At 41.0% G+C, this 26,198-nt stretch overlaps 1 long non-coding RNA gene across 1 annotated transcript in view; it reads right to left on the bottom strand.

The window, feature by feature from the left end:
- The window catches only part of LOC148217000 (uncharacterized), a 79,308-nt gene extending 54,984 nt beyond the window's left edge, over nucleotides 1-24,324 (bottom strand). Inside the window, exon 1 of the long non-coding RNA XR_015797813.1 lies at nucleotides 24,195-24,324. This is a non-coding gene — a long non-coding RNA (uncharacterized LOC148217000). The remainder of the gene's footprint in view (nucleotides 1-24,194) is intronic.
- Nucleotides 24,325-26,198: the final 1,874 nt, after the last annotated feature.

The following is a 26,198-nucleotide window of genomic DNA, read 5'->3' as shown; positions in this document are numbered from 1 at the left end:
AGAATTACCAGCAACAGATAATTTTCAAAGTAGTTGAAATATATGAGATGGTCAAAGGGTATGCTCTACCTCCCTTGAGAATGACTTTTCTCCAGGAGGCAAGCAGTGAACTGAAAGGATTTCAGTTCTGGGTAGTGAATTCATCCTTAGTATGGAGGAGGTCCTGCTGAGTTGTGATCTGGAGAAAAGAGGCAAAAACCATGGCTGTCTCAGCCATCGAGATGTGACCAGAATGCATGAACAGGAGATGTGCAATCTTTGAAGAAAAAAAAAAGGATAAGAAGGAAGGCATTCAGCAAGAGTTCATTCCAGCCAAGAAGAAAGAATCTGTTTCCAAGAGAGGTGTGTGGCCTGCTCCGGTGTACTAACTTGACACTAGGTATTAGCCATGCTTTTGAATAGATTCCAAACTTTAGGAAAGTAGTTGAACATATTAACATTTTAAAATTGTAACTCTGTACCGAGAAACTTATTAAAAATATTAAGAGTATTCAATAAATATAGAATAACCAAAGGATATCACCAAATTATGTACCTTCAAATTGATTACATCTCCAACACAGAAAATTTGATAACCAAGCCTTTTTAAACAGCCATTAAGGAGTCCAATAGACCTGAGGTTTTTGATAATTAATCTTATCTTAAGGTCATAAAAAACATATCTAACATTTTTAAGACCTGAGACCATTGATCTGTAAAATTGGAACCCTTAATTCTCTATCCAAACATTTTACATTATCAGTATTTATTTTTGTCAAGTTCTTCAATTGTTGATACACCTTTTTGTAAACCATCCAGAGTCATTTTTTAATGAGATGGGCGATGACAAATTTGATATATAAATAAATAAATAAATAAATAAATAGTTGGCTTTGTCTAAAAAAAACCCCTTTGTTATATTCAAAATCGTAAGTATTTTTGAGACTGAGAACCTAACAAATATTTAATTGATGAAACAAAACTGAACTGTTCGACAACAGCCACAGAAGATAAATTTGGAGAAAAAAGAGTGAGGCATTTGAAGAAAATAATATCTTGCCAACTGTGGCAACCAGTAGCACAAGACATATTGTGCAGGTGGAAGAAAGAATTAGTTCAACTAAATTTTAACATATCCTAGAAGTTAATGTCCCATCATCAGTGTAGAAACTGAAACTGAAAAGAGGGTGCATATTTCGGCAGGACAACTATCTAAAACATACATCCAAATCAAGAATATTTCTCAGCTAGAAAGGTTCTGCAAGGAAAGGTGAGAAAAAAAAATCCAAAACCAAAAAAATAGAGCTGGCTATAGGAAACATTTGGAAGCTGATATTCCTTTTTGCCAAAAGAAGTGTTAAAAAGTACTGACTGAAAGGGTGCCCAAACTTTTGCACGTCATAATCAATGATCGTAATGAGAAGCTGTAAAGTACTGCACAGTAAATATGCATTCAAATTTGCAGAAAAAATTCATGTTTAACTTTGTAATACACAGAGATTAAATCCCTAAGCAACCAGAAGCTGACACAAAGAAACATAAAATTTGACCAAGGATGCCTAACATTTTGCATGCAACTGTTGATATACTAGCATTGCATCAGAATGGTGTTGACCACCTCACCAACAGTAAACTGTTTTCAGAGTCTTTTGTCTATCCCTCAGTAGACAAGGATGAGCTGAAATGGCTTCTTTGCAAGCTCTTGTCTAAAACTGGGGAAAGTTCTAAATGAAGTTTAAATAAGTATGTTTCTCCACATAATATTCATATGCAAGTTGCTGTTACAGATAGTTGCCAAAACTATTTAAATTTTTTGTTAGGTATATATATTTTGTCTATAGTTTTGTGATTTTAAAAACTGAATTACAGTAAACATTAAAATCAACAATTGATTGTAGTTTAGTCTTACTCTGACACCTTGGTCTCACTACAGGTTTAACTTCTTTCCTTGTCTCCCCAATATCATGAGTTCACTGCAGTCAGTATGGAAGTCTATGAAGAATCTCAGAGTCAACAGAGAGTAAAGTATACTTTTGATGATGGCAACCAGAAAAAATAGTTTGGTTCACATGGTGGCAGCAGTGAGAAGCATAGGAGGAGAAAGGCAACCTGGGTACTTTCATAATTAGTTTGCTCCCCTCCATTTTAGAGTACAATGTACAACTCATACATCGACTCCTTTATACATACACGCACCCATATCTTGAAGTCTTTATTGCGTTTCTGGCTTAACAGAGACAAAGTGTTATTTAATTATTTACTCTTGCCAGTACTATGTACTAACTTATTTTTAATCGTTTAAACTTAGCACACCTAGGAAACTCAATATGTTTTAAGGAGATTTATTGTGGACCAGGATTCATGTTTCTATTTTGTTTTATCTCATCAAATAAAATGAAGGCAATGTCCACAATTCCTCAGAGCAGGTAGTAAGGTTTTCTGTTCTCCAAAGCCCTTTGAATTGATTCACATATTCCCAGGATGACCTTGAAGAGCTAAAATAACTATGTTAACTCTGGCAAACTACAGTAAGCAACAGTTCATACACCAGATAAATTTTTAGCACATGATAAGAACTGTCACTTTCTACAGAACGCATCTTCTGCTGAAAACTAAACCTGGACACAAGACAAAGCAGAGCAATCAAATGAAAAGTTCATGGTATAGCATAACCTTCCTGGCTGGTGCCTTCCAAAAAGGTTGGATCAAGTCCCATAATCTGCAATGAGAATTAAAATACAAAACTTTTGGAGGGTGGAGGCTTCAGAACACCAATGTAGCCTATGTTAAAGAGCTTTTTTATTATACTTATCTAGAATTAAACTGAGAGATATGTGAATCAGTTTTAATGAAAAAAGAGAGACATAGAATATATATCCCTCTTATAACAATCATTAAAACATATAGCTGATAAACAAACCATTCTTGGAACATAGTAGTACAATGATTTGCCTGTCTGGCAAATTACCACTGGCTTACTCTTTTACGGATACAACTACGTTATGTAAATGCTTCTGAAAGCATTGCAGTTAAACTTGGAAGCAGGTTAGCCCAAGCTTAGCTGATTATTAGGTAATCACTCCCTCTTTCTTTCCCTAGATGTCTATTTCCTCCTGAACAATCACTGTCCCTGAGTTATAGGGAATAGAGCTGCTATTATACCATTCCATCCCCGGAAGGAATCCCAGGGTTCTAGGGAGGGGATGAACTGAAGAGAAACTGTCTTGTATTCTTGGATTCCTGAAATACGAGTATAATTGAGTGCTGGAAGAAATCCATTAAAACTGCCTGTAAAAATAATTTTCCCTTGAATGATTATCCATGTACTATCATTGCTTACACAGTTGTAAAAAACATTTAGCACTTTATAATCCAATCTTTGCTCCTATGCAGACCTGGGAACATATTCCACTTACAAAATTTTGAAATGCCTAGAAGGGTAACAACTTTTACAAAGTGTTCCTTATGGAAATGTCTTGGCAGCTTTCCAGGATGGCATTCCAGATGTTATAGTTTTAGCAGTTATAACCATCTACTGTATTAAATTTCCAGATTCTATATACAGGCTATGCTGATTTTGATGTGGAGACAGGCCTTTTCACATTAAACTAAGGACAATGTTACTGAATTATTCCATAGAAGTGCTTTAAACATGTAAACTGGGAATATCAACAAAATAGCAGAGAACCTGAACATGAGTCTCTTTCTCTGGTTGATACGATAGCTGTCCAAGTGGAGGGGAGGAGAACTTCATAAATCGGGAAAGGTTTGGCTATCACAGACGTATTTCAAAGGCCATGTGAATTTAAGTCAATGGAGCATGAGTAGCTTGGCAAATCTTTATTAGGGATGGATGGATAATGCCTTGCCTGTCTGTGTTAATTGCATATGTATTAATCGATAAATCTGCTGTCTGCTGATTCTACCTCAATCTACAAATTCTTTTAAAAACCACACAAAAATGCACATTCTTTCTGAATTTGGATTTTCAATATAATATGGTACATTTTTTGAGCTGAGAACTGTACTGAAAATTTTGAAAAAAACAAAACCCCAAAACAAAACCCACATTCCCATGTCAGTCCAGAAAATGGTTAAAAGTATGAGCCAAATGAAAACCTTGAGCGTTCCTATCTCAGCCTAAAGATAGTATCTTGAGATCTGGCATGGGAAGAAGGGCCTTGGGTGAGTCTGCAACAAACTCAGTTTTGGCCAATTTTCACTCTGAAATACAAAAATTGTATTTTAAAGATGTGTAGCGCTACACCTTAATTTGCATGTTAGAAACTAACATGTTGCTGCTTTAGCATTGTTAAATGCTTATTTTTTCTTCATTGAGATGGCCCAGCCAATCAGGCATTACATAATAAATGCAACATCACAGAGCCAACCAAGTCTGGGCTGTTGGTGTCATCAATGAATGTAAGGAAAACTATATTTTTTTATATTCACTGCTCTCACTCTGAAGTTGCAGTGATGCTCTAGTTATGTTACACTGCACATTAAATTGCACATTCTGATCGGTACTATTGTCAGTACTCCCTGTTTTGAAGTGTACTGCTGGGTTACAGTGGGTTCACTGCAGCTGCACAACAGCACATCACCGCTATTGCATAATAGCACATCTGGATAAGCATGTGAATGCAAATGTCATCCATTGGAACGTTTAGCGAGTTAAATATTTAAGCAGCTCTTCTCACTTGTAAACGCCATGCTCTGTTAATCTCTCTCTAGCACCCCAATAATCAAATGAAATCAAGAGCCAAGGTTTGGGTCAATTCTCACCCCTTGTGCAAATAGTACTATCCTAGTGCACATTGATTATCCAACTAAGTGACCTTTGCAGTAATTTTTAACTCTAATTTACTGAGACAGGGACTAATCAAGTTGGAAGTTTGCACTAACCGAGAAGTTGGGGAAAAGCCTGACTCTTGAGAGGCCTGTACCTGCTCTCCAATTCCTGTTCAATCATGGAACAAGCTGCCATTATGTGTGTTATTTCTGTCTTATACTGGTTAGCCACTGTAAAGGAAAACTGGAGAAAGAGAATATATCTCTATTTTTTAAAAAAGAAAATAAAAACTTGTTGAAAATTATAATCCTATTACTGAGCAGAACAGCAAAAGATAAATGGAATAAAATTGAATGAATGAGTGTCTTTTCTGGACTCAGGGCCCTTTGTTACTCTGTAATTTTTCCCCTCAGTGATATAAAAAACCTGCTTCATTGTAGTTCATATTAGATAAAATCTTATGTTCTAAATTTCAGGAGCAACACTGCTTTTTTCTCTGGCTTTGAATTTGACATCAACAATTTGCTCTTTATTGACCAAACAACTGCCTGTTGACTCTGAAGACACCACTGAAAATACTTTTGGCTCTAATTTAATTTAAGATACGGGTTGAATTAATAGCACCTGAAAAAGTTCAAAGTAGATTGAGATAATTTTATAAAAAAAAAACTCTTGAAGAGAAAGGGTTGATCCACACAGCAGTATTAATGTGTTTCCCTCCCATCCTACAATAGCCTATCTTTGCCATGCCTCAACAGTGAGGTTGGTCGGTGCTGCTGCCTCCACAGAATATAACCCAGGATATATTTAGGGCACTAATTGTGGGTTCCTTGCTGTCCTTTCTCCTCCCATCCTGCATCGCCACCAGTAGCTCCTTTCAGAGGGACAAGTAGGCAGAGATGGCTAGTAGGCAAGTGGGCAGTCTTCCCAGCCTTCTGAGATTAACTCCTTCCTGCAGGTCCACTTTACTGAGAACTTACTTCTATTTAGCAAATTTGAGAAGTGAGGGAGGAGACTATCCAATCGGCTTGTTGAGCTGGGTCACCAGGAGCAGTAGTTCTGGTTCCAAAAAAAGAGTTTGTCAAGAAGCCAGGAAAAATCCTGATTAATGAGCTCCAGAAGGCTCTTTTAACAGCCATTCCAGGATTACTGAAAAAGCTGGTGGCATTTTTTGATCAGATCATTTGCAGAGTTCCATCAACAACCGCTGAATGCATTCCATTCCAAAATTAAACCATAGGTTAAATTAATATGACTTGTCTATGCAGAAACATTGAAAATCTCTTCAAGTGTTGTCTCAGATGGCAACTGCAATTCATACATTGTAGTAAGAGGAAAGCACTGTTGTTTTTCCAGTTGGCTTCCAGGTGCAATGCAAGGTGCTAGCTATCACCTATAAAGTCCTTCATGGCCTAGAGCCTGGTTATTTGAGGGGCCACCTAACTCCAATAGTTGCTGCCTGTCTGCTAAGATCTGGCAGAGTGAGGGCACTTCAGGTCCCCTCAAGTAAACAATGCCATTTAGCGAGCCCTCAGCGGCATGCCTTCGGTGTTGTAGCATTTGCCCTCTGGAACAGCATTGCTCCAAAGATCTGTATGGTTCCCATCCTGACAGTGTTCTGAAAGGCCCTGAAAACGTGGCTATTCTCCTAAGTCTTGGGGTAAAGTGGCTGGTGAGCCCCGATAAGATTTTGTGCTGTTCTATTCCCCCCCACCCCCGGACACCTGTCATCTGTCTTTCTGTTTTATTGTTCTAGCTTTTTATAATGCTTATTACCCAGAGTCACTTGGAATCAGGCATTCTTTAAATCTATGTAAATCAATAAATAACATGTGTGATTCAGCATGGAAGGTGGCGAGATGGAGAACTGGTATCTGATTCGCTACTGGCAGACTTCCTATCGGTCTATACAAAAGGCCCAAACTGCACAAATAAGCAAAATAAAGGCAAAAAAAAAAGGCAAACAACAAAGATTTCAAGTTTCAGTGGCTGTCTGGGTCTTAAGCACTGCTCTTCTCATTTCACTGGGTCACCAAAGAAGAAAAGGCATGGGGGAAGAGCAAAGAAGTTCTGGCATGTAATTTGCCCATTCTGAAGCACTTTCTCCAAATCATGCCAGATACCGTAAAGCTCTCTGTCAGTGATTAGGAATTATTGTACAAGCTGCATATATCGGGTACACGATTGTTAATGAAATGCACACAAGATGATAAACAACTTCCTTTTCCTGCTGAAGTCCAGCTGCAACGAGGCCTGTCTCCTTGAAGCTGTAAATCAAGCCTTTGTACTCCAGGAGGATTCAATCAGCTGCAGGTGTGGGCCCGGCAGACCTTGCCTGGGATTAGGTGCAGCATTTGATATGAGATCCCAAACAGCACCAGCAATCTACACACCACATGCGGCCAGTCTTTGGAGAAAGCAAAGGAAGAACGCTGATGAAATGTGGCACGGGACCATGGAATGCAACTTCAGACTTCCACATCTGCAGGAAAGGGAGCAAAGAACGTTCCTAATTTTACAGCAATGATGTCACGCCGGGAACATATGACACGGAAAGTGGCGGCTTTGTTTTAACCACTGCAGATGCTACGCTCTAGCCCGAGCCCTGCCAGGAATGCCATCTTGCCATCCACACAGTGGGTTTTGAGAAGCAACCCACGAGGAGACACACAGCAGCAAAATCCGTTCAGATCTGACTGCGTAGTCTCAACTTGTTGCTCAGACTGCTAATTTGCAGAGGGAGTATTTGGGATTTTTCCCCGTATATCCCGTACAACAGCTCCATCAGGTATTGTCATGTTACACCCTTGTTTAATGAGCCATTCACATTCAGCTCTTCTGTTTTTAAAAACAATGGTTTATACACATGAAGAAGCATTCCATGTAGGTCTGGTATTCACATTAAAAAGATGGTATGTAGGTAAAAAACAGATTATTTTTTTTAAAAAAAGAATATGTTTTCCATTAGGTTATCTTGATAAGTGAAGTTAAGCATTACTTTTGACCATATATGATTTAGCTATTATGTCATTAATTCATGTACGATTCATGTACAACCTATCTGAATAATGATTGTGGTTTTCTGCTTTACAAATTCACCTACTTCACCAGAAACCAAGAGAGTCAAATTTCTCACAGCATCTGGTTTCCATTTTGGGTAATTGCTATTTTCAGGAGTTATAATCATGTGTTATTGTAAGGACCACAGTGTCAATCACTCCACTAATGGGGAAAATTCAATGCCTAAATAATACCTAAGAGAACAAGAAACTGACTTAAACAGGTGCATTTAGACACTTTGCTTTAAGTGTAATGCTAGTCTATCAATTTAAACAAATCATTTTAAGGGGAATTTTTATGATTTCCATACCATTTTAAAATGCAATGTTTAATAAAAGGATACTAATTGTCAACCTTACTAGGTAGACCAGACAGGAAACATGACCAGATGAGCTAATTCTACTTTATTGTAAAGCTACATTAACAGAAATTTGCAAGTCTGAAAGTACAATTCTCCTCCCGTCTCCTTTACAGCCCGAGAAACTAGGAAGGGTCTCTTCTGAGCCTCTTGCCCCACCCACTATCCAGCCATGGGCTATGCTGTCTCTTATCGGACCATTCCCTAGGCAGTGTGTCTTAGCCCAGCCTCTCAAGGTCTTTCTCACATACCATTACTCTAATTTACAGAATTAGCCTATACCTTGGATCGAACAGGATCAGAGTGAACAAAGGAGATCTCAAGGATCCTTAGCTGAACTACCAGAAATTGAACCACACCAAAGATTGTGAATTTCAACTGCAGTATAACTGCTGCTCCTGCTTCATGTCAGTTGCCTGAGGAGATTTAGGTCATACCTGCGCTGCACCCTGCACCCTTAAACTGTTCCTGTCCTGCACTGATAGTGGCTTGACTCAGTTTAAGAAAATCCTGAGATACTCTAATATAGCTTGCAAGGCATTCAGACCAAACTGCAGACTGCTTCTTGGTGAATATAGTAATTCCACTGCTGTGCCCTTCAACCTTCCTGTTCCAGGAAAGGAAGGCCAATCACTTTTCTTCCTATGGGTGGGACTTCCTGGCCATACATACATACATACATACTATATATCTCTCTCTGTTTCTCTCTGTCTCTCTCTGCATACACAAAGACACACCTACATGCACATATACATACACTCAAATACTAAGTTAAAACATCAAAGCTGGTATAACAACCAGCTTCAAAATAAAAATTTCTATCTTGCATTTTCCCTACTTTTCGTGAATGAGACTTGCTACAGATTTTGTTACAACAGGTTTTTCTTACAGGTACTCCTCACTTAATGACCACAGTTGGGACTGGCAACTTGGTCATTAAACAAATCATTGCTAAGCGAAACTGTGACTGTGCTTACAATCTTACTTCAGCTTTCCTTTGCTTTACAGACCTGCAAAGGTCATAAATGTGAGGATTGGTTGCAAAGTTACTTTTTCATCACCATCATAGCTGCGAATGGTCACTAAACAAGGACTACCTGTACTTAATGTTACATAATGGTTGTAACACTTGCTTTACGTGAAGAATGTCCCTAGTTTGAAACTGGATGGGTTTTTTTTTTAATTATTATTTTTCTTTCCTTGAGCTACTTATTTTTCCACTGTTTTTTTTTTTTAAACAAGTTCATCAGTGTGCTGTTTTGTTATTTTTTTCAGTCAACTGCTTGGAAAAATTATGAAATGCTGCACCAATGGACTTATTAAAAAAAACAACAACAAAGACCCCAGTGAAAAAATAGGTAGAGCGGGGGGAAAAAATAGCTATTAAAAAAAAGTCTGATAGGTCTGGGAACATTCTGCACGTAACATAAACAGCACAATCATTAGGCTAGTAAGGAAGACGTACTATTTTTATTTTTTAGTTTATTTGTTCAATGTATGTGTCTGCCCAACTCATAAATGCAACTCTGGGTAGCTGACATCAGGATTAAAAACAACACAAAAAAAAAAAACCCAGCAAGAATCTAAAAAGCACATCACAGCTGAAAGCAGTCACATATTTGTTAAGCAAGCCCTGTAAAGACAGGCTCATCTACAGCCTGGCCCACTGCCAGGGTGGGTTTGTGGAAGGCTGGCAGGGATGGGACCATCCAGATCTCAGAGGGATGCTGTTCCATAGCACGGCCACCATATCAGAGCAGGCATGCCTCCTGGGTCCCATCAGGGGACTGTTAAATAGAATAGGGACCTGGAACTTGCCCATATCATTGGATCTTGTGGGACAAGCTGAAAGGCAGTCCTGCAAATAACTGGGCCTGTGCCATGAAGGGCTTGGTAGGTGATAACCAGCACCTTGAATTGCACCTGGAAGGCTACTGGGAGCCAATGCAGCACACGAAGCAGTGGGCTTATATGGCTATATCTTGTTGCACACCTGTGCTGCTGCTTCTGAGTGATCTACAAGAGCAGCCCCGTGTGTGGCATACTGCATTAATCCAAATGTGAGGCAACCAATATGTGAGTGATCATGAGAATGATCCAAGAATGGGCAGAATTGATGCACAAGATGGATTTGTGCAAAAGCCCTCCTAGTCATGGCTATCACCTATTCTTCAAGCAACATGTAAGAGTCCAGGAAGACCTCAAACTGTGTGCCAGTTCTACCTGGGGGAACAATATCCCATCCATAACTAATGATGGAAAGTGCCCAGATATTGGGGTGGGGGGCTGGGGTGCTAAACCTCACAGCTTCTTGATCTAGGGTTGAGCTTAAGCCTGTTTTCCCCCAAATAGGCCCCCATTGCCTCTTGACTAGCTTTTCTTTTTACCCTGTAGAAACCCTTGAAATAGTTTTCAGGTCTCAGGGAACCGCTGCATAAAAATTATTATAGCTACAGTTCACAATATGTTACAGGGAGTCTTCAGATTATGACGGCAATTGGGACCGGAATTTCCATTACTAAACAATGCGGTCATAAAGTGCAACATCATGTGACCACATCACTTAGCGACAGCAATCCTTGCAGTCCAGGTTATTGTTGTAACCCCAGGACCACGTGGGTCGTTAAGCAGGAAGAAGTGTGAGTCCCAGGCAAGCAGGCCAGTGGGTGAGTGCACAGGTGCCATGGGGGTGGGGCATATCCCACATACATACACATATTCCAGAACCACACCATATCCCTGGTTCATACCCATTCTCATGAAGAGGGCCAGCAGCATAAACAACCCTCTAGAACTAGGGCAAACTAAGGTCACCCAGTCTGTCAATACTATCAACCAAAATCCAGTCAGCCCACAGTTTGAAAATCCATCCCACTGCAACCAGATGCTTCAGATGACATAGATGGAAACCACCAGAATGTCTGTTACCAATAGGTGAATCAAATATGTATAATCTCCCAGAGTCGCTGGGAGTCAGGCGGCATATAAATTTAATAAATCGTTATTGCTATTATTTCCTTATTCGTCTGAGTCCTGCTGCAACATGTAGGAGACACCATGGCTGCCCAGCGTGATAAGCTTCGAGACAGCTGCAGAACTCAGGCGAGCCCTCCAGCATAATGGAATGTGTAATAGAAAAATGTGGTGAGAGAATAATATTGCCTCTGTGAAGTAGCCAACGTGCATAAGTTAGCCTAAAAGAAAATAAAGTGCAGCAGGCAGCCGGACAGCAGTGCTCGAGCCAAGAGAAGCTGGAAAATACTACCAGAGTGGAAAACGCACCTGAAAGTCACTTTTACTGTAGGTGGGGGTTGAGTCCATGTTAGCTCTGCAGGTTAGTCCAGACAAGAAGCACAACCGGAAGTACTAGCTCTATCTTTATTGTAAGATTACCTTAACAGAATCTGGCAAGATTGAAAGTATTTCTCCCCTTCTTTCCTTTTCAGGTTACCATTTGTTCAGCAACCATTGACAGTACTGAACAAATGGTAGTTATAACCTGTCCTTGAAGTTATGGCCGTTGCAGCAACCCCATGGTCACGTGATCAAAATTTGGGCACTTGTCAGCCCGCCTGCATTTATGATCACAGCGTGCGCTTCAACTCGTCCCCGCCTATCTCCCCCCCACCTCTGCTCTTTTGGTTGCCCTGCACTCTGCTGCTGCCTACCCCTACCGCCCCCCACCGCCCCCCACCGCTGACCTTCTCTGTCTTCTTCCTTTCACTGCTAGCCCTTTGCAAGGCCTTTGTGGGGCCATGCAAGGCCTTGGGGAGGCCTCGCCTAGAGTTGCTGAGACCTTGAGAGGTTGCCTGAAGTCCTTAGGGAGGCCTCACAAAGGCCTCACTAAGGGCCAGCAGCTGCCTCGGCCTGGTGCACCTTGTCAGCAGCGGGAGGAAGAAGACAGAGAAGGTCAGCTGGGGGTGGCAGGGGTAGGTGGTGGCAGTGAACTGCAGAGCAACTGAAAGGGCAGAGAAGGAAGGGAGATAGGTGGGGGGGAGTTGAAGCAGAGGCAAGCATGGCAGGGCAGGAGAAGCATGAGGTCCTCACCTAATGGCTGCAACCCGGACTACCGGAACTACCATTGCTAAGTGGTGCAATCACATGATGTTTCGCCTAATGACTGCTTTGCTTAGTGATGGAAATTCCAGTCCCAATTAGGGTTGTTAAGCGGGGACTACCTATACTCTCCAGAAAACTAGGGAGGGTCCCTTCTGAAATGTTTCCCATACCCTCCCTCCTTCTGTGCGCTGAGATATCTTTTACATGCTGGTTGTCCACTCTGCAGCTCTCCCTCCTGTCTCCCAAGGTCATTCCCACAGACCACTAGAGTCCAGGGCAACATTGTCTGATCCTGCCCCCCAAAAATGGTTGCTGGGCCATACTGGCAAAGCAGCTACCTGGCAATGTGGATAAGCCTTTGAGAAGAATAGTTTGTTTGAGGAAGTCTGATAAATGGAGAGTACCTAGGCTTTGAATGTAGGTTTGTTGGCTTCCTGGACAATTGCTTTGAAAGTGATCCTGGTAAAGGGTGGGCACAATCCCAGTGCAGGGTGGAGGAACCCTACAGTAGTAGAATGGATAATACCATATCAGACTGCAGACTGAAGATAGCAGTGCAGCATTAAAAGGAGATGCAGGTTTTTTTTCTCCTGAAGTGCTGATTTTGCCCTGCAAAAAGTTTTAATTGAAACACAACTGAAAAAGAGTATCTCTGACATGCAGTATGAACATATGTAATATACAGGTGTATCAAAGTAAACTCCACTCCAAGTGAGCTAAGAAGGGGGTGGCAAATTTGTGCCCCCCCCACCCCCGAGCATGTTGGACTACCACACATGATTCCCAAGCATTGGCCAATGTGTCCAGGGCATTGGAATTTGAAGTCCAACAATATCAGGAGGGAGACAGAATCTCCACTCCTGTGCTTGTTTTGTGTGGGAGGACAACATTTTCTATCTGCCCTGTTATTAATTCTGCAGAACAAATGCATGTCACTTTTCCTGCACTATCCTGCGCGTGTGGGAGTGGAAATTAACCCTACAAGGCCTCCCCTAGCAATAACAATATTATAAAATACAAAATAAACACTGCATTAGAAATTTAAGGAGAAGAATTGGCCAAAACCTATTTCCAGACACTTTTATCTCAAGGGAACATATTTTTTCCACAAAATATATAACTACCCCTGTCTAACTACAGGCACATAACTAGCACCTGCAGCCTATGGTCTAGTGAAAGTTTTACTGCTTAACTCTACCGATTATATAAAGTGCCTCTCTGCTTTTAAAGAACAAAACACTGCATTTCTAACTATTTATTTGACCCAAGTTATTATATCAGGCACACATTACAAATCTTACATTGTTTCTGCAGTTGTAAAGAGAAATCCATTTCCATATCATCACTGACCACATCCAGCCAGAGAAAGCAGCTTTTTGGCCCATCATTAGGAACAGAAAACATGGACAGTCAGTCCTTCATCTGGCATAGAGTTCAGATCAGCAAAAAGCAGGTACCCAAGGAAGCAGGAACAAGAAGTGCTTGAATTATACCTTCATTATACCAGCAGCCTCTTCAACCATGGCTTACAGAACTGGGCATGAATGATGTCATGCGTTATGATAGCCTTCCTAAGCCTGACAGCCTCCAGATGTGTTAGGGTTGCAGTTCCCAGAATTCCCAGCCAGATGTGCCATGCAGGCCACTGGGATGGAAAAAGCTGTCCTATATGGCTTCTAGACCAATCAGAGGCTGAAACTAAGCAGGCATGTCTTATAAAGGATTCTGGAGATCTGAACTTGAGGAGAGGGAGAAAAAAAAATCTTACTATCCATTTCCTCTACCCTCTAAAGTTTTAGAAGAATCACGCTACAACTATCATGTCCACTTTTAGTTCTAAAATCTGTTCTTCATAGGGAAAGCATTTGTTGTTGTTCAGTCGTTGTGTCCGACTCTTTGTGACCCCATGAACCATATCATGGCAGGCCTTTCTGTCCTTCACTGCCTCGCGGAGTTTGCTCAATTTCATATTCATTGCTTCGGTGATGCTATCTAACCTCTCATCCTCTGCTGTCCCCTTCTCCTTTTGCCTTCCATCTTTCCCAGCATCAGGCTCTTTTCCAAAGAGTCCTCTCTTCACATTAGGTGGCCAAAGTATCTGAGCTTGAGCTTCAGTATCCATCCTTCCAATGAGCAGTCAGGCTTGATTTCCTTTAGGATTGACTGGTTTGACCTTCTAGCAGTCCAAGGGACTCCTAAGAGTCTTCTCCAGCACCACAATTCAAAGGCATCAGTTCTTCAGTGCTCAGCCTTCCTTATGGTCCAGCTCTCACAGCCATACATTGCTGCTAGAAAAACCATAGCTTTGATTATGTGGATCTTTGTCGGCAAGGTGATGTCTCTACTTTTTAATATGCTGTCTAGGTTTGCCATAGCTTTCCTCCCAAGAAGCAAGCGTTTTTTGATTTCATGGCTGCAGTCTCCATCTTCAGTGATCTTGGAGCCCAAATAAATGAAGTCTGTTACTGCTTCCATTTCTACCCCTTCTATTTGCCAGGAATTGATGGGTCCAGATGCCATGATCTTAGTTTTTTTAATGTTGAGTTTCAAGCCAGCTTTTGCACTTTCCTCTTTCACCCTCATCAAGAGGCTCTTTAGTTCTTCATCCCTTTCTGCCATTAGGGTGGTATCATCTGCACATCTGAGGTTGTTGATATTTCTCCCTGCAATCTTAATTCTAGCTTGTGATTCTTCCAGCCTGGCATTTCTCATGATGTACTCTGCGTATAAGTTAAATAAGCAGGGTGACAGTATACAGCCTTGTCGTACTCCTTTCCCTATTTTGAACCAATTGGTTGTTCCGTGACTGGTTCTAACTGTTGCTTCTTGGCCCACATACAGATTTCTCAGGAGAACAGGTAAGGTGATCTGGTACCCCCATCTCTTTAAGAATTTGCCACAGTTTGTTGTGATCCACACAATCAAAGGCTTTTGAATAGTCAATGAAGCAGAAGTAGATGTTTTTCTGGAACTTTCGTGCTTTCTCCATGATCCAGCGAATGTCAGCAATTTGATCTCTAGTTCCTCTGCCTCTTCAAAACCCAGCTTGTACATCCAGTGGTTCTCGGTTCACATACTGCTGAAGCCTAGCGTGTAGGATTTTGAGCATAACCTTGCTAGCATGTGAAATGAGTGCAATTGTGCAGTAGTTTGAGCATTCTTTGGCATTGCCCTTCTTTGGAATTGGAACATAAACTGACCTTTTCCAATCCCGTGGCCACTGTTGAGTTTTCCAAATTTGTTGACATATGAGTGCAGCACTTTAACAGCATCATCTTTTAGTATTTTAAATAGCTCAGCTGGAATACTGTCATCTCTGCTAGTTTTGTTGTTAGTAATGCTTCCTAAGGCCCACTTGACTTCACTGTTTAGGATGTCCGCCTCAAGGTCAGTGACCACACCAGCATGGACATCGGAGACATTAAGACCTTTCTTGTATAGTTCTTCTGTGTATTCTTGCCACCTCTTCTTAATCTCTTCTGCTTCTGTTAGGTCCCTGCCTTTTTTGTCCTTTATCATGCCCATCTTTGCACAAAACGTTCCCTTGATATCTCCAATTTTCTTGAAGAGATCTCTAGTCTTCCCCATTCTATTGTTTTCCTCGATTTCTTTGCACTGTTCATTTAAGAAGGCCTTCTTATCTCTTCTTGTTATTCCCTGAAAATCTGCATTCAGTTGTTTATATCTTTCCCTTTCACCCTTGCTTTTCGCATTCTTCTTTCCACAGCTATTTGTAAAGCCTCATCAGACAGCCACTCTGCTTTCTTGCATTTCTTTTTCTTTGGGATGGTTTTAGTTGCTGCCTCCTGTACAATATTACGAACCTCCGTCCATAGTTCTTCAGGCACTCTGTCTACCAAATCTAATCCCCTAAATCTATTCATCACCTACACTGTGTACTCACAAGGAATATGATCTAAGTCATACCTGAGTGGTCTAGTGGTTTTCCCTACATTCTTCAATTAAAGCCTAAATTTTGCAATAAGAAGCTCATGATCTGAGCCACAGTCGGCTCCCAGTCTTGTTTTTTACTGACTATATAGAGCTTCTCCATCTTTGGCTGCAAAGTACATAATCGTGTACTTTGGCTGCAAATCATTATGTACTTTGGCTGCAAAGTACATAATCAATCTGGTTTCGGTACTGAAACCAGTATTCAGGGTTTCAATATTCGGTATTCAGGGAAAGCATATTCGGTATTCAGGGAAAGCATATTAGCTAGCTATTCTTCATTCTTTACAGTTCTATAAACTACTTCTTTGAAATGGGGAATCAGGACCTATACCTTGTGACATGACCCAGACTTCATCACACTTGGAGAAGTAGGAGAGGAAGAGTATTGATGCCTTTGAACTCTGGTGTTGGAGAAGACTCCTGAGAATATGATGGACAGCCAAGAAAACAAACCGCTGGATCATTGAACAAATCAATCCTGAATTCTCACCCAAGGTACAAATGACCAGGCTCAAATTATCCTACTTTGGACAAATTATGCAAAGGCCTAGCTCTCTGGAAAAGGCTTTAATGCTGGGAAGGATAGAAGGAAAAAGAAGAAGAGAATGACCAGCAGCAAAGTAGATGGACTCAGTTACTGTGGCAATGAGTTCACCATTGGGAGACCTGAAAGACCAGGTTAGGGATAATTCATCATGAAGAAAATCTATGTGTGTCACTATATCACTAGGAGTTATAAACGACTTTGTGGCATGTAATCAATCAATCATCATATTTGGAGCAGGACTACTGAAATCAGTGGCAGTCAAATTAGTTATGAATAACTTAAATCTCATTTATTTCAGTGGGGATGATTAAATATGTATCCAGAGAACTAATCCCAAATTGGCAAATGCTCATGTGGTAGATATTAGAGAGAAATAGGTTCATTGTCAGCCCAAAAACCTTTGTAATGTTTCAAATGTGCCTTCCTAATCTGTTAATAAGTATTTCATGTTTTAGTTGATTGCCTTTAATATTTCATAGAGGATATTAAGTGACAATATAAAACTGAGACAAGCGCTCATCATCATGTCCTACTAGCTGTGGCATGAGGATGCCCAACTAACACACAACATTGCCTTTGTTTCATTCCCAGTCCCCCATGAAGACAGCTCAAAATCATCTTTAGCTATTTTGGTTAAAAGTAGTGTTTCCCTCTTTTCCCAACACAAGGCTTACTGTGGGCACAATCTATGACACCTCATTTATGATGTTGGAGATGACATGCTCAGGGATTGGAATCTGCTCAGCTCTTATTGGTTACTTTTGGCTGCTCTGGACTTACCCCCTCACTTCTGGCCACTGGGCAATGTCCTTTTGGCTTGGGCTGCAGGACAGACCGGAGAGCATGCTTCCTCACAGGTATTACAATACAATACAAATACTTTAATGACCAAGTATAAAATATACACAAGGAATTTGTCTTCGGTGACGAACAGCAAGATCAACAGTGCGTTTGGATAGCAACGAAAATTAATAAACAGTAACAATAACACTGCCCAATAAAATAACTTTTCCAAAGAAGAAGCCACTGTCCAGTACATATCAAATCATACAGTGTTTAACAGAGCAATGGCACAAGGGAAAAAACTATTCCGATGTCTAGATGTTTTAACATATGGAGCTCTATAGCGCCGTCCCAAAGGAAGAAGTTGGAACAGATTATATCCAGGATGAGAAGAGTCTGCAGATATCCTCTCTGCCCTCCTTTTGACCCTCACAGTATACAGTTCTTCTATAGAAGGCAGACGGGTTGCAATTATCCTTTCTGCAGACTTAACTATCCATTGGAGTCTGAATCTGTCCTGTTTGGTTGCAGAATCAAACCAGACAGTTATAGAGGAGCAGATAACAGACTCAATGATTCCCCTGTAAAACTGTACCAAGAGCTCCTGGGATAATTTAAACTTCCTAAGTTGCCGCAGAAAAAACATCCTTTGCTGTGCCTTTTTAATGATGGCTGTGATGTTAAAAGTCCATTTCAGGTCTTGGGAAAGTATAGAACCCAGGAACTTGAAGGACTCTACCACTGATACTGGGCTGTTGAGTATGGTAAGGGGAGGAGTATTAGAAGGATTCTAATAGAGCATTAGATCTGTATTGGGACTGGCAACTCCATCACTAAGCAATGCAGTTGTAAAGTGTAATGTCGTGTCCCAGTTGCCATCGTTAGGCAAATCCCGTGCAGTGACAGCATCCCACAGTCACATGATTGTCATTTGCAACCTCCTGCCGGCTTCCCCACTGACTTTGTTTGTCAGAAGCCAGCAGGGAAAATCACAGATGGTGACGCTGTGACCATTGTAATTGTGAGCCAATTGCCAAGTGCCTGAATCACAGTCATGTGATCATGGGGACATTGTAACAGCTGCAATTACGAGAACCTGTTGTAAATCGCCCTCGTTCAGTGCTGTCATAATTTTGAATGGTCACTGAATGAGTGGTCATTCAACAAGAATTACCTGTGTGTTCAAAAGATTGCTAGACTTGTATTTTAAAAAATGGGACTAGCATTGTCCCACAGGAAAGTACTAGTTCTGTATCATACAGGAGACTGATTTATACCAAGAAGGAGGGCCATGATCTGCCAGCTGAATTTATCACCAATGAGTGTATTATAGGTTTTTTGACAAGGGGTTTCATTTTTTTGGAACTTGAGGGTGTGAGGGAAGTCACTGCCATTTTGCCTGCTCCATGGGCTACTTCCAGGTGCTGCTGGACACAGCTACTCAGTGTCAGCACTTATCAATGGCTCTACCCTCTCCTCCATGTCTGTCTGCTGGGCTATGTTTGGACTTTGGCTTAGTGTTCTTTCAGAAAAGCAGTAGATTTGTCTTCAGAAATAGCACAAGTGACAGGACACAGAGCACCTCCCAGGACAGCAGCCAGTTACTCTGGCAGCTTGAAAAGTAGATAAATCTTGTGATCCAGGCATTCTCTTCAACCCTGCCCTATCACACATTAAGGAGGGTGATGGGTGGTTGTTTTTCCCACTGGCAGGTGATGCCGGATGGGAGAGGAAATTAAGCTATGGAATCCACCAATTCCTGTCCTTAACATAAGGACAGCATCATTCACCAACCTTGTTACTAGAGCAGAATAGGACTTGTCTGCCAGGGTAGAGGAATTTGTGCTGAACACTTTCCTGCCAACTCAAGGACTGGAGGATTGCATGTTAATACAGCCATCTGGAAGAGCCCTTAGATTCACCTCTTCCCCCAGCATTGAGCTTGATTCATTCCTATGATACTAGCTAACTTCCATTCCCCTGTTGGCTCTGCCTTAATTTTAATTCTGTCTTTTTCTTTGTGAAGCTAATAAGATTTAGATCTTTCCTACCTGCAGCTATCTTTTGAAACTGCCAATGATCTGAGATGATTCTGAAATGAATGAAGGCAAGGGAGTTTATTTTAGAATACAGTAAGTAATAAAATTAAAGTTAATATGGAGCTATACAAGTATCACAAAAAGGAAAACAATGAGAGAAGAAGAAGAGTGTTACTGGTAGGAATCTAATTGGCTTGGATCCTCAAATAAATTGAGTTCAAGAAGCAATATTCCCAGACCTGTCTTCCCTCTCCCGAACTGCCCTGTGTCTGAAAAGCATCTTCTGAAGACTGAGACACTGCTGAGCCTTGAATAATATGAGATGGAGAGAAGAGGGCCCATGAAGGGGATAGCAAGCAGAAACCTTCTTTAAGGATGCATTTTTATTTACCAGTCAGTTCCATTAAACTAAATGTGGCTTACTTCTGAAATATGTATAAGATTGTTTCAGCAAGCCAATGCAAGAGTATCAAAACTAGCAGTAAAATTTCACTGGGGTGGGGTGGGGGCAGAGGACAACTGAACACTGTCAGGAATTAGGGAAGAGAAGAAGTCAATGGCTCCAGCAGTGAAAGGAATCCAGAAATGGTTGACAGGACATGGCAGGGGTTCCTGTCAATGGAGACCAGCCCTGCTCAGCAGCTCCTGAGAAAGTGCTACAATGATAACTTCCTCTGCAGCGAGAGCTGAGCTAACTGGCTTGGCTTTCCAAGAGAAGTTGCAAGCCCCATTCCTCTGTGGAGGAATTGCATGTGGAATGTCCCTAATGCTTGAAGGACTCTTAACAGAAAAGTGGCACAGAAATGCTTTCCAAAAAAAAAAGAAATAATACACCCCAGTGTATGCTCAGAGGCCTGCTTATAAAATTGGGCAGGGCGTACTGGCAATGTGGAAACCTAGCTTGATGAGTTGCAATTGCCTTGTCTGGCAAGTCACTCATTGTATAGGTATGATGTAATAAAATTAGTAGAAGGACCCTCTCTCTAGTAACCCTTTGTTCTGGTGCTATGACTCAGCTATATCCTCTTTCAAAGATCTAGGGTGTGGTGTTTTTTTTTTTAAAGATAGTCAAACAACATTTGGCCAATGTATACAACAGACAGAGAATAAGACTTCATTTCAGTTTGTGCACAGGGAGTAGAAACTTCCTGGTGACACTGGTGGGATATGCTCTTAAGAATACTGTGGAGCTTCCTAGAATAGTGCAGAAATTGGCTAGCTTAAGAGAATTTGGAAAGTAAACATGTGGATCCCTGCTGGAAATATTCATGTTATCTTCTCATAAGGGGCCAACATAAATATTATTTCATATGTTATCAAGCCATTCTAAAACTAAAAAGAACTCGGTTTAAGAATGGCCATGATCAAAATCTTAGTTTTTCTCCAAATAATTTGTCCCAAAGCATAACATTGACTCTAAATCCAGATAACTAAAATGATTAGTTCTTTTGACAAAGCAGCTTCAGTAGCTATGTTTCTCTGCAGGATTTTTGAGAGAGAGAGAGGGAGAGAGAGAGAGACATTGTCCTTGCTCTGGGAGTTATCTATACGTTTGTAGACCATCTAGTGTCTAAATGGATTGGGGAGGTCTACAGATATTATAATAATTAAATAATTAGCAACCTAAATAAAAAGCAAATAAGAAAAGGAAGAAATGGTAAAAAAGAAGAGCTATCATATTCAAGGACCAATCACGATGAGATAGATTTTATTGGGACTTAGATGGGCTTCAACTCCAGCCCAGATGAGACTTTTTGGACATAGAGAGGAGGAAGAGGAAATTGTTAGGAAGGACTGAACTAATTCAGGGGTATTGATCTAAGAGACAAGGAGAGCTAACTGTTGAATTTATAATTTAAACTCATCCATGGCAGAGCAAGATATTCCTACTCTTTAGGGTAAATGTGAAGGAAAATAAGACTCCTCCATCTGTCACATATAAAAACCAACCAGACCACCAAGTAAATATTTCTACAGACAGATATATATATATCTGTCCATATATCCATATATATATATATATATTTATATATATATCTATATGGAGAGAGAGAGAGAGAGAGAGCTGGCTCACTTAAATGATGGAAAACAAACTCCCTGGCATACAGACCTCTCTCAGGCCACATCCTGAGGAAGCAGAGTGAATGTAAGAAGTGGTGTGTGAATGAGGCAGCCAGTCTTTCAAAACTGTTGGTCCTAGTAGGGTGGGAGAGAAAAACACAATTTTGTCCATTTCAGGTAGCAAAATTTTTGGACCAGCACTCTAAGTATTATGTGGATATTTATATTCTCACAGAGGTGATCAAAGCCAAATGGACTGGAGTATTTTATGAGTACGAGTAAGAAGGCTGGATTTGATATAAAAGAACAAAAGCCATTAACAAGCAAGACCTGTTGAGGGGCTTTCATTCAAAAGCCGCTGGCTTAGCAGTCCAAGGGAACAGGCCTTGAACTGAACCACTGAACATGCTGAGTTCTGCACTTCTTTTCCTCTCAGCAGAACGTAGTCCTTTGTGGTTTTCCATGTCTGCACCTGCATACTTAAGTCAGTCTATGCATACGAGCTATTATTCATACTAGAAAGAGAGCAAAAGAGAAGAGAGAGACCCAGGAAAAGCATATCAATAAATAATTAAAAATAACAGAATTTAACATAATCCACCAACATAAGCAACGGGTGAATTTTAAACAAGTGTTGGAAACTGTCTTTGGGACCAGTTCCTTTGTTCTCAGTTCATATTTGGGATTTTACATCTGTTTTTTATTTTATTATTTTCCACTTCGCTTTGCTTCTGAAAATAGTCAGCGCTGCTTAATGTTTCCCTCTATGGACAAATTCACATACTTGTAAGCAATATTCTGAATAAGCAACCATGTAGATGTAATGCATTCATTTCAACATGCCAGTTGAATATTTGTGGCATTCATCAAGGGGACCTGGGCACCGAGCAACGTTGGGCAACAACCAGCCAAGGTATGTGCTTGGCTATGCAGTTCAATGAATGTATAGTCAGAACTAAACCTCACTGAATTCCATGGCAGTTATTCTCAAGAAACCAGATGTGGGATTGCAGCCTCAGTCTTGCCTACTTAAAACAATGGGATTAAATGGTGTTGAATTTCTTTACAAGTATGTAAAAGAGGGGAGAAGGATTTATATCCTGGGCAGCAGTTTTGCGTAGCATGCAAATGTCCCCAGTGTTGAACTCCATTTTCTCCTGGACTCAGCCAGCACTCCCCCGACCTAGCCAATAGGAGGGTGCAAAACATGGCAGTCAGCTGGCACCCTGGCCCACTCCTGCTCCTATATTTTCTTTGGTGTGCTAACTTTTCAAGGAGAAAAAAAGGCAAATAACCACAAAACATTGACCACTCTGCAGGGGGGGAAAGCAAAGCAGCTGGGAAGGACAGAAGGATGGTGGTAAGATGCTGGCACCTTGGCTACAGGAGGGCAGGACAAAATCCCAGAAGCCAGGAGTTCTCACTAATGTAAAATACCTGCCGTGCCACTCCAGAGAAATCACTGCTAAAACAGGGTTTCCTCCGTAGCAGGAGTTGAACAAGGACTTCACAAGCTCCACAACATCCCAGGGAGTGGTGGCTTTAAGAGTGGGCAAATCAGACAATCACCCTGCCCTTGAGCCCTATCCACTTTCGGCACAATGTTAGTCAATAAAAAAGGAAACCTAGGATGAAAGGTTTTCTGGCCTTCTCTCCTTAGCCTGACAGCCCACTGCCCTAACATATTTATAGGATATCCAATACAGCCTCTTTTTAGTAGGTAGTTTTCCCCCCGCCCCCCAAAATACCCAGATGGTATCACATCACTGTCAGTGTGGGGCAATGAAGAGGGAAGTAACGGCAATAAGTGAATCAGAGTAACTTAGATAAATGTATTAATATCCTTCACAAGTGTTCAAAAAAGGGAAAACATAGCTCCTGGTGCACAAGAATCCTAAGATCTAGATGGTGAAGTTGATGGAGTTAGCCAAGATGGTGAAACTGACAGCTTTGCTTAGAGAAAAAACATTGATTAACTTTAATGCCAGTTGGAAGCCCCTTTTGGACTTTTTGCAGGAGACAGGAAAAAATGAAATGATATATGGATTTGATGATCAGTTAAATTAATAGATTATACAAAATATGTATGTCAAGATGTAGTTTTAGAGTAAGAGGTTATTATATGATTCATTTATATCTGCAGTATAAGAAGTCGGAAGTTATTCTTTTTGTATTTCTTTTTTCCTGCTTCTTTTTCTCTATTTCCCACCACTTTTACTTTCTTTCTCTATTTCTAGCTTTCTTGCTTTCTACTTTTCTTCTTGGTTATTAGTTCTTGTTTGCTTTAATAAAGTTAATAAAGTTCTTATAAGAAAAAAAAGAATCCAAAGATCTGGACCCTTCTTCCCTCTCCTGTTTAATGCCTTCATGAAGCCACTGGGAGAGGTCATCCACCAGCAGCATGTGAGGTATCATTCATACTCTAATGATACTCAAGCATACATTTCCACCTATGGCTAGCTATAGCGTTTGCGGGTTGGATATTGAAGGAGGAATACACAGGGGAAGACATCAGGACACTTACAATGAGTAAAGATTGATTAAGTAAATCCAGATACTTACCACTTTGGAGAGATCTTCCTTCAATCAGCCGTGGTGAGTAGTGGCAAGGAAGGTATGCCATGGCAGCCCCTTGCAAAGGAGTTGCTTTCCTTGGGCAGGTGTTATGGCCCCTTCAAGCCCACCACTGGAGTTGCTTGTTTAGGCATCAGCAAGGGAAGATTACACGTTAGTGAGGATTGTTAAGTGTCTAGCTGGTATTGGATGTCTAGTTAAGGCAAAAGCAGGAAATAATTATCTAACTGGGGTCAGAGCAGGGAGTTTGTTATCTCGCAGCTTGTGCAGAGCAAAGAGGCAGCATGCCAGTTTGAGAAGCAAAAAGGAAGCACTAGTTTGTCATTTATTTATTCATGTGTTTTTTTTCATAGAATAAAAGGCAAATTGAAAGAAAAAAGAAAGAAAAAGAGAGAAAGAAGTAAGAAAGTGCAAGAAACAAAGAGAGAGAAAAAACTAAAGCAATATATGAATGACTTCTGGCCTTCTTTTCAACAGATAATTCCAATCTTACTGTCCCTCCTCCTTTTCAGATGTTATACAAGCCCTTTCAGCCCATTTAATGCACATCTTTGTTAATCTTCAAATCCATAAATCATCATTTCATTTCTTTCTTCTTTCTGCAAAAAGTCCATATAAGGTTTGCAGTCTTTCAGAAAGGTTTTTGTTGTTTTTTTCTCTAACCAAGCAGGTCAGTTTTGCCATTTCTGCAAATTTTGACATTTTCACAATTCATTCCTCCACTGTGGGGAGGGAGAGCTAGCTTGTCTAAGTAGCCCCTCTTCCTGGTGTTAATTAAAAATGTGGGTCAATCGCTGATCACCACTCTGGGCTGAACAGAAGATGCAGCAAGGTTCTGCCTTGGTGCCTGAAGGCTAGATGGAGAGAAACAAGCTCAGATTCAATCCTAGCAAGGAAGAGTAGCTATGGGTGTGGAAGCCATGTGATTCCAGTAGGATTCCATCTTTGGTCCTGAACATGCAGACAATTCCATTTTACATGGGGCTATCTTTGGAAACCACTTGGATGGTACAGCTAGCCCAGAATGCCCTGACGTGAATAATAATGAGTATATCACATTTTGTCCATGTTAAACCACTTCTTTGGGAGAAGCACTGGATGCCAGTTAGCTTCTAGGAGTAATTCAAGGTGCTGATTTTTATGTATGTATGTACAGGATTTATATGGCTGCCTAGCTCATATAATGATTCTAGGAGTCTCCCAGTGATCCATAAGAACATGGCTAAAACCAAATGTACCTTCCCCTCAGGCACCAGACCAATCACCCTCCCAGCTCAGCCCCCATCCTAGCCCAACGCTTGGGAGAAGATCCAGGTCTTCATGGCCCTTTGGAAGGCCAAAAGGGTAGAGATCCCCCAGAATTCAGGTGGGAAGCTGTTCCAAAGGGACAGGGCAGCTATTATCACCTTTGGAGCCCTTAATGGCTTAGAATCAGAGTATCTCCCAAATTGCCTTCTCTGAATGGAATCTTCTCATCTGCTAAGATTCAGTAAGGGAGGCTTGCTACAGAGGCCAAACTCTAGGGAATGTCCCCTTTCTCTAGCATATCCTCAGAGGTGAGATCAGTCCCATCCTTGCTCCTATTCCAAAAGGGAATCAAACCTGGCCCTTCCAGAGGGTCCTTGGGGTGGGGGAAACATTGAATTGCTGCCAAAGTGGCACCAAGCACTTTTGTGTTTTAAGACCGGTATGGTGGTTATAGTTCTGTATTACTGTTGTGCCATTAGAGACTCAATAATTTTGGTTTTTACTGTATTTTAAACTTATTACTGTAACAGGGACTGCAAACAACTCACAGTTATTTTAACTGGGGTAGCACATAAGGCTCAGTAAATAAGTAAAATGGCACTTTTGCCCAGGGCCCCCTAAATTCTAAAGCCACCACTGCACAGAGGGGAATGGCACTGATCTCAAATTATCACAGCTGTTTCATGTAGAAGGGCTGATGATATGAGAGTTATTTGTCTGGGTAATTCATTTGTAGAATACCAG

Source organism: Python bivittatus, unplaced genomic scaffold (assembly GCF_059951505.1).
Source record: "Python bivittatus isolate LINGU-HERP-01145 unplaced genomic scaffold, Pbiv_v1 ctg000020_np1212, whole genome shotgun sequence".
NCBI lineage: Eukaryota > Metazoa > Chordata > Lepidosauria > Squamata > Pythonidae > Python > Python bivittatus.
Note: the sequence above shows the minus strand (reverse complement) of the source record. Positions and strands in the feature narration are given on the sequence as shown.